Consider the following 11,475-nt stretch of genomic DNA (forward strand, 5'->3'; position numbering starts at 1 on the left):
AAAAAACAAAATGTTTAAATATGGATACAGGTTGACCCACTGTAACAATGAGATGTACAAGACACTGTGGAACAATGAACTTTACAATTTAGGCAGGGGGGTGGGGGGTGGGGTAGGGTGGGAGGGGAGTGTAGTTGTGGAAGTAGGAGGGAAGGGATGGTAGGGGAAAAACAAAGGAGGAGGCAACAATGCTTGATAAGAAATGTACTCATTACCTTGCTCATGTAACTGTCACCCCTCTGTTCAGTATTTTCACAATAAAAGACATAAAAATATTGTTTCTGTAATACATTTGCATCTATTCTATGGGCTCACATATCAAAGCTAGCTTTGATTTCCTGGTCTTCATCTTGAAGCTTTGTTCTTGATTTTATTCAAAATTTCTTTGCCTCTTTATTTAACATAGAGGTTGTATGTTTGCCCTTGGAATAAGGATTTTGCTAGTGAGTAATCATACCATGAAAGTGTAACCCTCTAAGTCTTCTTTTACGAAGAAGTCTCACTTTGCTTTTGCTCTTGAGCAGATAAACAGTTGTAATTTGTTAATGGCAAGTTAAATCTTCTTCAGAGAAATCTGTTGGTAACATATGCAAACCAGAAGTCAAGGAGTTCATATAATAATTTTCACAGGTTAATCAGTTGGAAATACATGGTAGCTACGTTTCATTTAACCTAATTTTTAAGGCACTTGTATCACTAGTTGATAAACCTTTTAGTCTGATAAAATTCTGTCCTTTAAAGATTTCTCCTATACAGAAATGGTGAGACAAAGGGTGAACTAATACAGCAGTGATATTCATTGGATACTGTGTTGGAAATGAACAAGATTGTGGCGGAGGGAGAGTGGTCAGGAGGGAAAAAACTGGGAGAAAATGAGGGAAGAGGTGACACTGTTCAAAAAGAAATGTGCCCATTTCATGACTTATGTAACTATAACCCTCTGCATATCACCTTGACCATAAAAATAAATTTTTTAAAAAGAAAATTTCCCCCATACTAACTTTATGAACGCACCACAAACTTTAAATAATTTCCAGCATGCTTTGATGTATCTCGTTATGTTCTATAATTGCTAGAAAGTCTGAAGAAATGGTTTTATAAACATCATTGCACATTTAATAATTTATGACTTTAGTATATATTTATAAGCTGTTTTTTTTTTGTCAGTTATGGGGTTTGAACTCTGGGCTGGGACGCTGTCTCTCAGCTCTTCAGCTCAAGGCTAGTGCTCCACCACTTGAGCCGCAGGGCCACTTCCAGTTTTCTGGAGGTTTATTGGAAATAAGAGTCTCACAGTCAAAGCGGACACTCTGAAAACATTACAGGATGGAATAGGAGAAACCATAGGTCTTGTTGGCACAGGCTGAAATTTTTTAATAGAGACCCAGAAACACAACAAATCAAAGAAAGGTTGGACAAATGGGATTGCATGAAATTGCAGAGCTTCTGAGCGGCAAAGGATATAGCAAGATCAATAGAAAGCCCACGGATTGGGAGAAGATCTTCACTAGCCATACAATGGACAAGGGTCTCATATCTAAAATATACCTGGAACTCAAAAAATTAAATCCCCCAACAACAAATCTTCAAAGAAACAACTGACCAATAAATAAGTGGGCTAAACACTTAAAGAGAAACTTCTCTGAAGAGGAAAGAAGGATGGCCAATTGACACATGCAGAAATACTCAACCTCTGTAACCATAAAAGAAATGCAAATCAAAACAACATTGAGATACCACCTCACTCCAGTTAGAATGGCTAAAATCAAGAACACTGAAAACAACAGATGCTGGAAGGGATGTGGACAGAAGGGAACCTTACTGCATTGTTGGTGGGAGTGTAAACTTGTTCAACCACTTTGGAAAGCAGTATGGAGGTTCCTCAAAAGACTCCACATAGAGCTCCCCTATGACCCAGAAATCCCACTTTTGGGCATTTACCCAAAACTTTACAAACAAGACCACACTGAAGCTACCAGCACGACTATGTTTATTGCAGCACTATTTACTATAGCTAAGATATGGAACCAACCCAGATGCCCTTCAGTAGATGAATGGATCAAGAAAATGTGGTATATATACACAATGGAATTGTATGCCTCCATCAGAAAGGATGACATTGCCCCATTTGTTAGGAAATGGAAAGACTTGGAAAAGATTATATTAAGAGAAGTAAGCCAGGCCCAAAGAAACATAGGTCCCATGGTTTCCCTTATTTGCAATAACTAGTATATGTCTGAGTCAAGCAGAAAATGTCAGATAAGGTGAAATGAACCCTAAGATATATATTCAAATGTTTTTTTCTTTCATGTGATTGTTTCTTATGCATTTATAAGATGATTTCTTTGTTGCTTTGTATGTCCCTCCCCCACAGTATAACCCCTGCTTTCACTGTATTTGATGATGGTATAATTTGTGGAGGGGAAGGGGAAAAACAAATCGTTTAAATAGGGACACAGGTGAATCCATTGCAACAATGAGATGTACAAGTCGTTATGTCGAAAACGAACTTTACAACTTTGGTGTGTGGGGGAGATGGAGGTGGGGGGAGCGGGGAGGATTGGTGGGGGAGGGGGAGGATGGGAAGGGATGGGAAGGGTAACAAAGGAGGAGGCTACAATGCTTGATAAGAAATGTACTCATTATCATGCCCATGTAATTGTAACCCCTCTGTACAGTATTTTCACAATAAAAAAATTAAAAAAAAAAAGAGTCTCACAGACTTTCCTGCCCGGGCTGGCTTTGAACTGTGATCCTCAGATTTCAGCCTCCTGAGTAGTTAGGATTACAGGCGTGAGCCACTAGTGCCTGGTTTATAAGCTGTTTTTAAATTTTTTTTTATTATAAAAATACTGTACAGAGGGGTTACAGTTACATGAGTAAGGTAATGAGTATACTCCTCTTTTGTTTTTCCCCTACCTTCCCTTCCCTCCCCACCTCCCCAACTTCTCCCTCCTCACCAAGTTGTAAAGTTCATTTTCAACATAGGGTCTTGTACATTTCATTGTTACAATGGGTCAACCTGTATCCTTATTTTAGCATTTTGTTATTTCCCTTCCCTTCCCCAAATTAGAAAAATGTATATACAAGACGCAGGGCAGTTCATCAAATACAGTGAAAACAGGGGTTATACCGTGGTGGAAGAACATACAAAAGAAACCAAAAAAATCACATAGTACATTATAAATACATTAAAAACAAAAGCAAGCAAGAAAAAAATCTTGGGGTTCATTTCACTTAACATCATCTTATATGGTCATATATACATAGCTTTGTCCTTTTCTGCTTGTCCTAGACTTATACTAGTTATTGCAAATAAGGGAAACCATGGGACCTGTTTTTCTTCGGGCCTGGTTTATAATTTCTTCCAAGTTTTTCCATTTCCTAACAAATGAGGCAATGCCATTCTTTCTGTTGGAGGCATAGAATTCCATTGTATAAATAAACCACATTTTCTTTATCCATTCATCTACTGAGAGGCATCTGGGTTGGCTCCATATCTTAGCTATGGTGAATAATGCTAAGATAAACATAGTTGTGCTGGTATATAAACTCTTTTTCATATCAGCATTTTCCTTTAACTCAATTTGAGATTGTATCAGAGTACCACTGTACCTCTGTACTACTGTAATATATCACATCTTTTTTCAAGATTTTTGACACTTTTATTGAACACATGTGTTAGTAATACTGAGCTTTAATTTTATAGTCTCACATGGATTAATAATCTATTTAGTTTACATATAAGATCTTCATCACTGTCTTCTATAGATAAAGATCCCTTCTTATATTCTTTCCATGGATATATATGTATATATATGTGTATGTATATATATATGTATGTATATATATCCATGGAAAGAATATGTGTGTGTGTGTGTGTATATATATATATATATATATGTGTGTATATATATGTATATATATATATATATATATATATATATATATGTATTGCCAGTTCTGGGGCCTGGGCACTATCCCTGAGCTTTTTTTGCTCAAGGCTCACATTCTACCACTTGAGCCACAGAGCCACTTCTGGCTTTTTCCACTTATGTGGTACTGAGGAATGGAGCCCAGGGCTTCATGCATACTAGGCAAGTACTCTACCACCAAGCCACATTCCCAGTCCCCTCACTGGATATTTTGATAATACTTTAAAGTGAAAGTTAAAAACTTTTCAGTTCTTCATTTGGATTACTATTTGCTTGGTAGTTTAGTTTTCATTCATTGTCTCACTTAATTTTATTAGCATACTGAAACACATGTTAGTTTTGAAATAGTATCTCCAACATTTGACTTTCTCTTATGTGGATGAATAGAAAGCAATTTCCTCTCTACTTAGTATATGATGGTTATTTATTTATTGCTATTTATTTATTTATAAAAATAGCACTCTCTCAAGAAACCAGAGCCAGATCACTCCTTAATTATATGTATGATCAGTTATTGCAATTAAACACCCAGGCTTATTGTCCTGCCATTGGGAAAGAGAGTTGGTGATTTTTTTCTTTTGTTGGAGCTCAGTGTCCTTCCTAGAACTATGGAGTTCCCACAATAATGACAGTAGAAAGTTCCCATTGAAGAGACCCTCCTCTAGCCTCTCCACTGCTCCCATCCGTTCTTGGGAACCATTATTTCCTAGAGCTCTTCCATGGGAATGTGCTCATTCCTGAACCCTCTGCATGATTGCTCTTGTACCCAAACAGATTTTATTTACTGCATTCATGAATAATCCTAACTTGTGATGGGAAAAGTTTAAGACTTTTTTTGTTTTTGGTCCTGGTCCTGGATATTGAACTTCGGAGCTGAGTGCTGTCCCTGAACTTTTGTGTTCAAGGCTAGAGTTCAGCCACAACTCCACTTCTGGCCTTTTGGTGCTTAATTGGAAATGGGAGTCTTATGGACTTTCTTGCCTGGACTGGCTTCAAACCTTGTTCTCCAGATCTCAGCCCCCTGAGTAGTTAGGATTACAGGCATGAGCCATCAGTCCCTGGTTTCTACCATTTTCTTTTTCTTTTTTCTTTTTGGGTCTGGTCGTGGGGCCTGAACTCTGGGCCTGGGCACTGTCCCTCAGCTCTTCAGCTCAAGGCTAGCGCTCTACCACTTGAGCCATAGCACCACTTTCTGCTTTTTTCTTTTTGCTTATGTGGTGCTGAGGAATCGAACCCAGGGCCTCTGGCATGCAAGGCAAGCACTCTACCACTGACCCACCTTCCAGCCCTCTACTATTTTCATATTAAAAAATTTCAGGAGAGTTAATTTTGTGACTATCAAATACCTTGTAATATTGAGTGATTTAAATGTAGATGTGTTTTTTTCCTTTGAAAAGGAAAATGAGGATGTGAGAGTCATAACATCATCCCATTAATAAATTTACATTATCTATATGTAGCTGTAAAAAGCAGCATTTCAAAAATGCAACCTGGAAAGATCTGCGAATCATTATATAACAATTCAAATTAATAATTTTAACTGAGTTTGTAACACATATCAAAACTGCCTCTCAGAGAAAAACATCACATAGATTTACCAAGTATGAAATTAAATGCAATAGCCACTGTGCTTCCTCTTCTGAGAGTGAGTAACAGCATCAGCTGATTCTTTAGCAAGAGTCCTAAGGGCCAACCTGATGAAGAGCATCTTACCGCAAAGGCTTAAGTGGAATATTCTTGTTTCCTACTTCCTCTGACTTGGTTCTGCAAAGGCCTACACCTCTTCAAGTCTTCATCTTCAACACACTGGGAAGGTTTTTATAGCCAACAAATGTTCTATTTTTTTTAATCTGGGAAGTATATTTTAATTCTCTTTTTGCATGAAAATTGTCATTTCAAATATTTCCCTTTCTTATTTTCAACATTATTTTATATTATAACATTATTTTATATTATATTTCAACATTATTACTTTTCTGGGTAGGGTGGAGGCTTCTTGTATTTGCTGAACTTGAGACTAAATAAGTTACTGGGTCCTTGGTGACCCATGTTCAAGCATCACTAATGAGTTTTGTTTGTAATGAACTTAGACAAAACTGTGGAAAATGCTAATGTGGGGCAGTGTCCTTAGAGAGGCAAAGATGTAACCATAGCAACAGGTGTAGGTCAAGACAAAGCACTTAAAAAAAAGGTAGTCCAGAATCAGTCTGCTTCTCCTGTATTTTCCCTATTATAAATGACTGTTGAAAGATTAGAAAACCAACCTATCTTCTCATTATCAAAAATTAAAAAAGATAATAAAACAAAACTATTGAAAACTCAAAGCAAGTGATAATTATTTTTAATATTTTAAAATTATATCTGACTGAATATTAAGAAGTGAAAATATTATTTCATTATTTATAGTTGCAATTTGATTTTCACTTAATTATATGAACTTATAATGTTTTAACAACAATACAGGTCCATCATTGATACATAATATGTGTTTTATAGAACCCATTTATATTTAATACCATTCTTATCTATAATATATTATATATTGTATATCATTATATTTACATATTTTAAAATATATATGTATTTATATTATTCTTTATTTATAATATATATTTTATATATGTAATATATTACATATGTATATAAACTATATCAAATATAAACATATTATATTACAATATTCTAAAACATAATATATAACTATATAGCAGATAATATATTATACAAATTATATGATATATATCATATAATATACTATAATTATATAATACAATTGTATATAATATGCAATAATTATATTTTATATACTATAATTATATGTTAAATACTATATAAGATATATAATATGTAATATTGTACAATTATTTATGTGTTTATATAATTATTAACATATATTTTCCTTTATATATAATATGTGATATTATATAATTATATATAATACGTAATATACAATGCACATATAACTCATACATATATTGTATAGCACATAATATAATATATAATATTATATAGCTATATAATATAGAATATATAATTATATAGAATATAATCTATAATTTATAATATATGATTATAATATAATAATATATATTTATACATTTTTACATAATACATAATAAAATTATATATTATAATATATAATTATAAACTATATAATTATATGTACTACACTATACTATATAGCATATTATATAGTATATGATGTACATATGTACTATATAATTATATAATACTTAATATATGATGTATATAATATGAAATATATGATATATAATATAGAATACACATAATATATAACATATATCATATATAAATATATAATATGTAAATTCAAAGCAAGTTATAATTATTTTTATATATATTAAATTCATAAATATTATATACTAAAATGTATAAGTATATATGCTCCTTAGTTTTACCATAGTCAACTATATGCGTGTATGATCTCATATATTTAGTTTACTAGCATCTTATATTTCATAGTGAATAATTGCTGGAGAGAAAACACACTTAGATAAATTTATAGAGAAATACCAAAATGAAAATATAGTCACACATTAAAATTTCTGTATTGTTACTACAGTGTTCAAGAAAAGATTATGTCAAATTGTACAACCAGAATTTATGGAGTGCCTAGCTTTTTATTTTTAGTCTTAAGAGTTTTTATTTGCTGTATTAGATTTGAACTCAGGGCCTCATGTTTGCCAGGTCAGTACTCTAACAGCTTGTGGTACATCCCACATCCAATATCATTTTTTTGGGGGAGGGGGCTGGTCCTAGGGCTGGTCTTTTGTGTCAAGGCTAGTACTCTACCACTTGAGCCACAGCTCTACTTTTGTCTTTTGTGATGAATTGGAGGTAAGGACCTCATGTGCTTTCCTATCTGGGCTGGCTTTGAACCATATCTCAGATTTCAGCCTTCTGAGTAGCTAGGATCACAGGCATGAGTCAGTGGCAACAGGCTTTCTTTCTTTCTTAGTTTTTTAAAATTAAATTTTATTTTTTTAAATTGTGAAACAAACTTTTACAAATTAATTTGCTTTATTGTTATTATAAAGGTGATAGACAGAGGGATTACAGGTACATGAGTCAGGTAATAAGTACATTTCCTTTAGTTCAGTGTCTTCCATTCCCTCATTCTCTCCCAGTTCTTCTCTCCCATCTCCACTCATGAGCTGCAGAGTTCACTTTCATCTGTGTCCAGCCAACTCCACTGCTGCACTTTTCATTCTTTTCCTCTCAAGTTCCGTACCCTCCCCCAACCTGAAGATAAAACACGATAAAAGAAGACAGAATCATCAAAAATACAAATGAAAAAAAGAGAGATCTCCTTTCTATATCTTGCAGTTTGTTCTGCTATATACACATAGGTGTATATATAGTTTTATAGAAACATGAAGAGGCATGTAGGCATTGAGCCTTTTTGTTTCTTTCTTAAGAGTATCTTCTTTTGGTCTCAATGTGCATATCTGTATAATTTATCATATTTCAGTGTCTTGTAATCTAATTTTCACATATCAAATAAATATGCTGTTTTGATCTTAATGTGAGGATTTAGAAACTTGTTTATTATATCCTAGTGTCTTTTATTTTAATTTTCAAATTTTTTTTTATCAGTCCTGAGGCTTGAACTCTGGCCTGGGCACTGTCCCTCAGCTCTTCACCCTCAGCTCTTCAGCTCAAGGCTAGTGCCCTACCACTTGAGCCACAGCACCACTTCCAGCTTGTTTCTGATTATGTGGTGCTGGGGAATCGAACGCAGGGCCTTATGCATGTGAGGCAAGCACTCTACCACTGAGCCACCTTCTCAGCCCCTATTCCAGTGTCCTTTAGGTCTAATTTCTGTATATCAGAAAGAGCATGCATCATTTGTCTCTCTGAACTTGGCTTACATTAGTTGACATGATTTTCTCTAGTTTCATCCATTTCCCTAAAATGACATTATTTTGTTCTTTCTAATGGCTGTGTAAAATTCCATTGTGTATAGGTAGCACATTTTTTGGATCCATTCATCTATTGTAGGGCATGTGGGCTGTTTCCATATCTTGGTTATTGTGAATAGTGCAGCATTGGACATGGATGTGCAGGTATCTTTATCGTATGCTGGCTCATGATCTGCCATGAAGAGTAGATGCCCAGGAGTGGTATGGCTGGGTCTCAGGGAAGGTTTTTGAGGAACCTCCAGACTGCTGTCTAGAGTTGTATTAGTTTACATTTCTACCAACAGTGAAATAGGTTTTCTTTCCCCCCACATCCCTCCCAACATTTCTTGTTGCTTGAATTCACCATGTTGGCCAATCTAACTGGGTGAGATAACCTCAGAGTTGTTTTGATTTGCATTTTCTTTTATGGCCAGGGATAATGAACATTTCCTCTTGTGTTTCTTTGCCATTCTTACCTCTTCTTTTCAGAAGTCTCTCCTTAGCTTGGTTGCCCATTTAGTGACTGGTTTATTAGATTTGGGAGGGGTTAGTTCTTGAGCTCCTTGTATTTTTTGGATATTAGGCCTTTGATGTATAGCTGGTAAAGATCTTCTCCCAGTCTGTTGGCTGTCTTTCTAATTTAGTAATTGTGTCCTTAGCTTAGCAGAAGATTTTTTACTTTGATATAGTCCCACATGTCAAATCTCTCTCCTATCTGTTTGTGCTCTTGGGACTCTTTTCAAGAAGTTTCTACTTACACCTATAAGTTCTAATGTTTCTCCTGCTCTCTTGCAGTAATTTCAAACTTTCAGGTCTGATGAGGTCTTTGATCCACTTTGAATTGATAATAGTGCATAGTGACAAACAGGGATCCACTTTTAATTTTCTGCATATGGATGTCCAGTTTTCCCAACATCAACTGTTGAAAAAGGATGTTTTCCATCATTTGTCTTTGGTTACCTTATTAAATATCAGGTAACTATAACTTTATGGTTTTATTTCTGGGTCTTTTAATCTGCTCCATTGATCTTGGGTTCCACTTTTGTGCCAGTACCAACCTGCTTTTTGTTACTAGAGCTCTGTAGTAGAGCTTGAGGTCTGATATTGTGATACTACTTGCATTACTTTTTTTTTTTTTTGCCTATAATTGGCTTTGGCTATTCAAGGTCTTTTGTTTCATATCACTTTTTGGATTGTTTTGTCTATCTTAGTAAAGAATATCACTGGGATTTTCATGGGAATTGCATTAAAATTTTATATCATTTTTGGCACTATGGCCATTTTCACACTATTGATTCTACCTATCCATAAACATGGAAGGTCTTTCCATTTCCTGTGTCCTCTTTGATTTCTTCTTCAGAATTTTTTAAATTTAATTTAATTTTATTTGTGAACATACTGTACAGAGGGGTTACAATTACATGGGCAGGATAATGCGTACATTTCTTACCCAGAATTTTTTTTATTGTGAAAATACTGTACAGAGGGGTTACAATTACATGGGCAAGGTAATGAGTACATTTCTTATCAAGCATTGTTGCCTCCTCCTTTGTTTCCCATTCCCATCCCTTCCCATCTCCCACAGCCCCCCAATCCACCCCCTCCCCCGTCCAGTCAAAATTGTAAAGTTCGTTTTTTGACATAACAACTTGTACCTTTCATGGTTGCAATGGGTCCACCTGTATCTCTATTTAAACAATTTGTTTTTTCCCTTGCCCTCCACAAATTATACCAACACCAAATACAGTGAAAGCAGGGGTTATACCATGGGGGAAGGACATACAAAGCAACAAAAAATTGTCTTATAAATATGTTAGAAACATCGCAAGAACAAAAAAAACATTTGAATCCTTATCTTGGGGTTCATTTCCCTAACATCAACTTATCTGACCATTTCTGCTTATCTCAGACATATACTAGTTATTGCAAATAAGGGAAACCATGGAACCTATGTTTCTTTGGACCTGGCTTACTTCACTTAATATAATTTTTTCCAAGTCTCTCCATTTCCTAACAAATGGGGCAATGTCATTCTTTCTGCTGGAGGCATAGCATTCCATTGTGTATATATACCACATTTTCTTTTCTTTTTTATTGTGAAAAAACTGTACAGAGGGGTTACAATTACATGGGTAAGATAGTGAGTACATTTCTTATCAAGCATGGTAGCCTCCTCCTTTGTTTCCCCTTCCCATCCCTTCCAAGCCTCCCCCTCACCCAATCCTCCCCCCACCCAATCCTCCCCCCAACCCCCCACCAAAGTTGTAAAGTTCGTTTTCGACAAGACAACTTGTACTGCTCATTGTTGCAATGGGTCCACCTGTATCCTTATTTAAACGACTTGTTTTTCCCCTTCCCCTCCACAAATTATACCAACATCAAATACAGTGAAAGCAGGGGTTATACTGTGGGGGAGGGACATACAAAGCAACAAAGAAATAATCTTATAAATGCGTTAGAAACAAATGCATGAAAGAAAAAACATTTAAATACATATCTTAGGGTTCATTTTCCTAACATCACCTTATCTGAACTTTTCTGCTTGACTCATACATATACTAACTATTGCAAATGAGGGAAACCATGGGACCTATGTTTCTTTGGGCTTGGCTTACTTC

Source organism: Dipodomys spectabilis, unplaced genomic scaffold, assembly GCF_019054845.1.
Source record: "Dipodomys spectabilis isolate Male_0828 unplaced genomic scaffold, ASM1905484v1 ptg000234l, whole genome shotgun sequence".
NCBI classification, from domain to species: Eukaryota; Metazoa; Chordata; class Mammalia; order Rodentia; family Heteromyidae; genus Dipodomys; species Dipodomys spectabilis.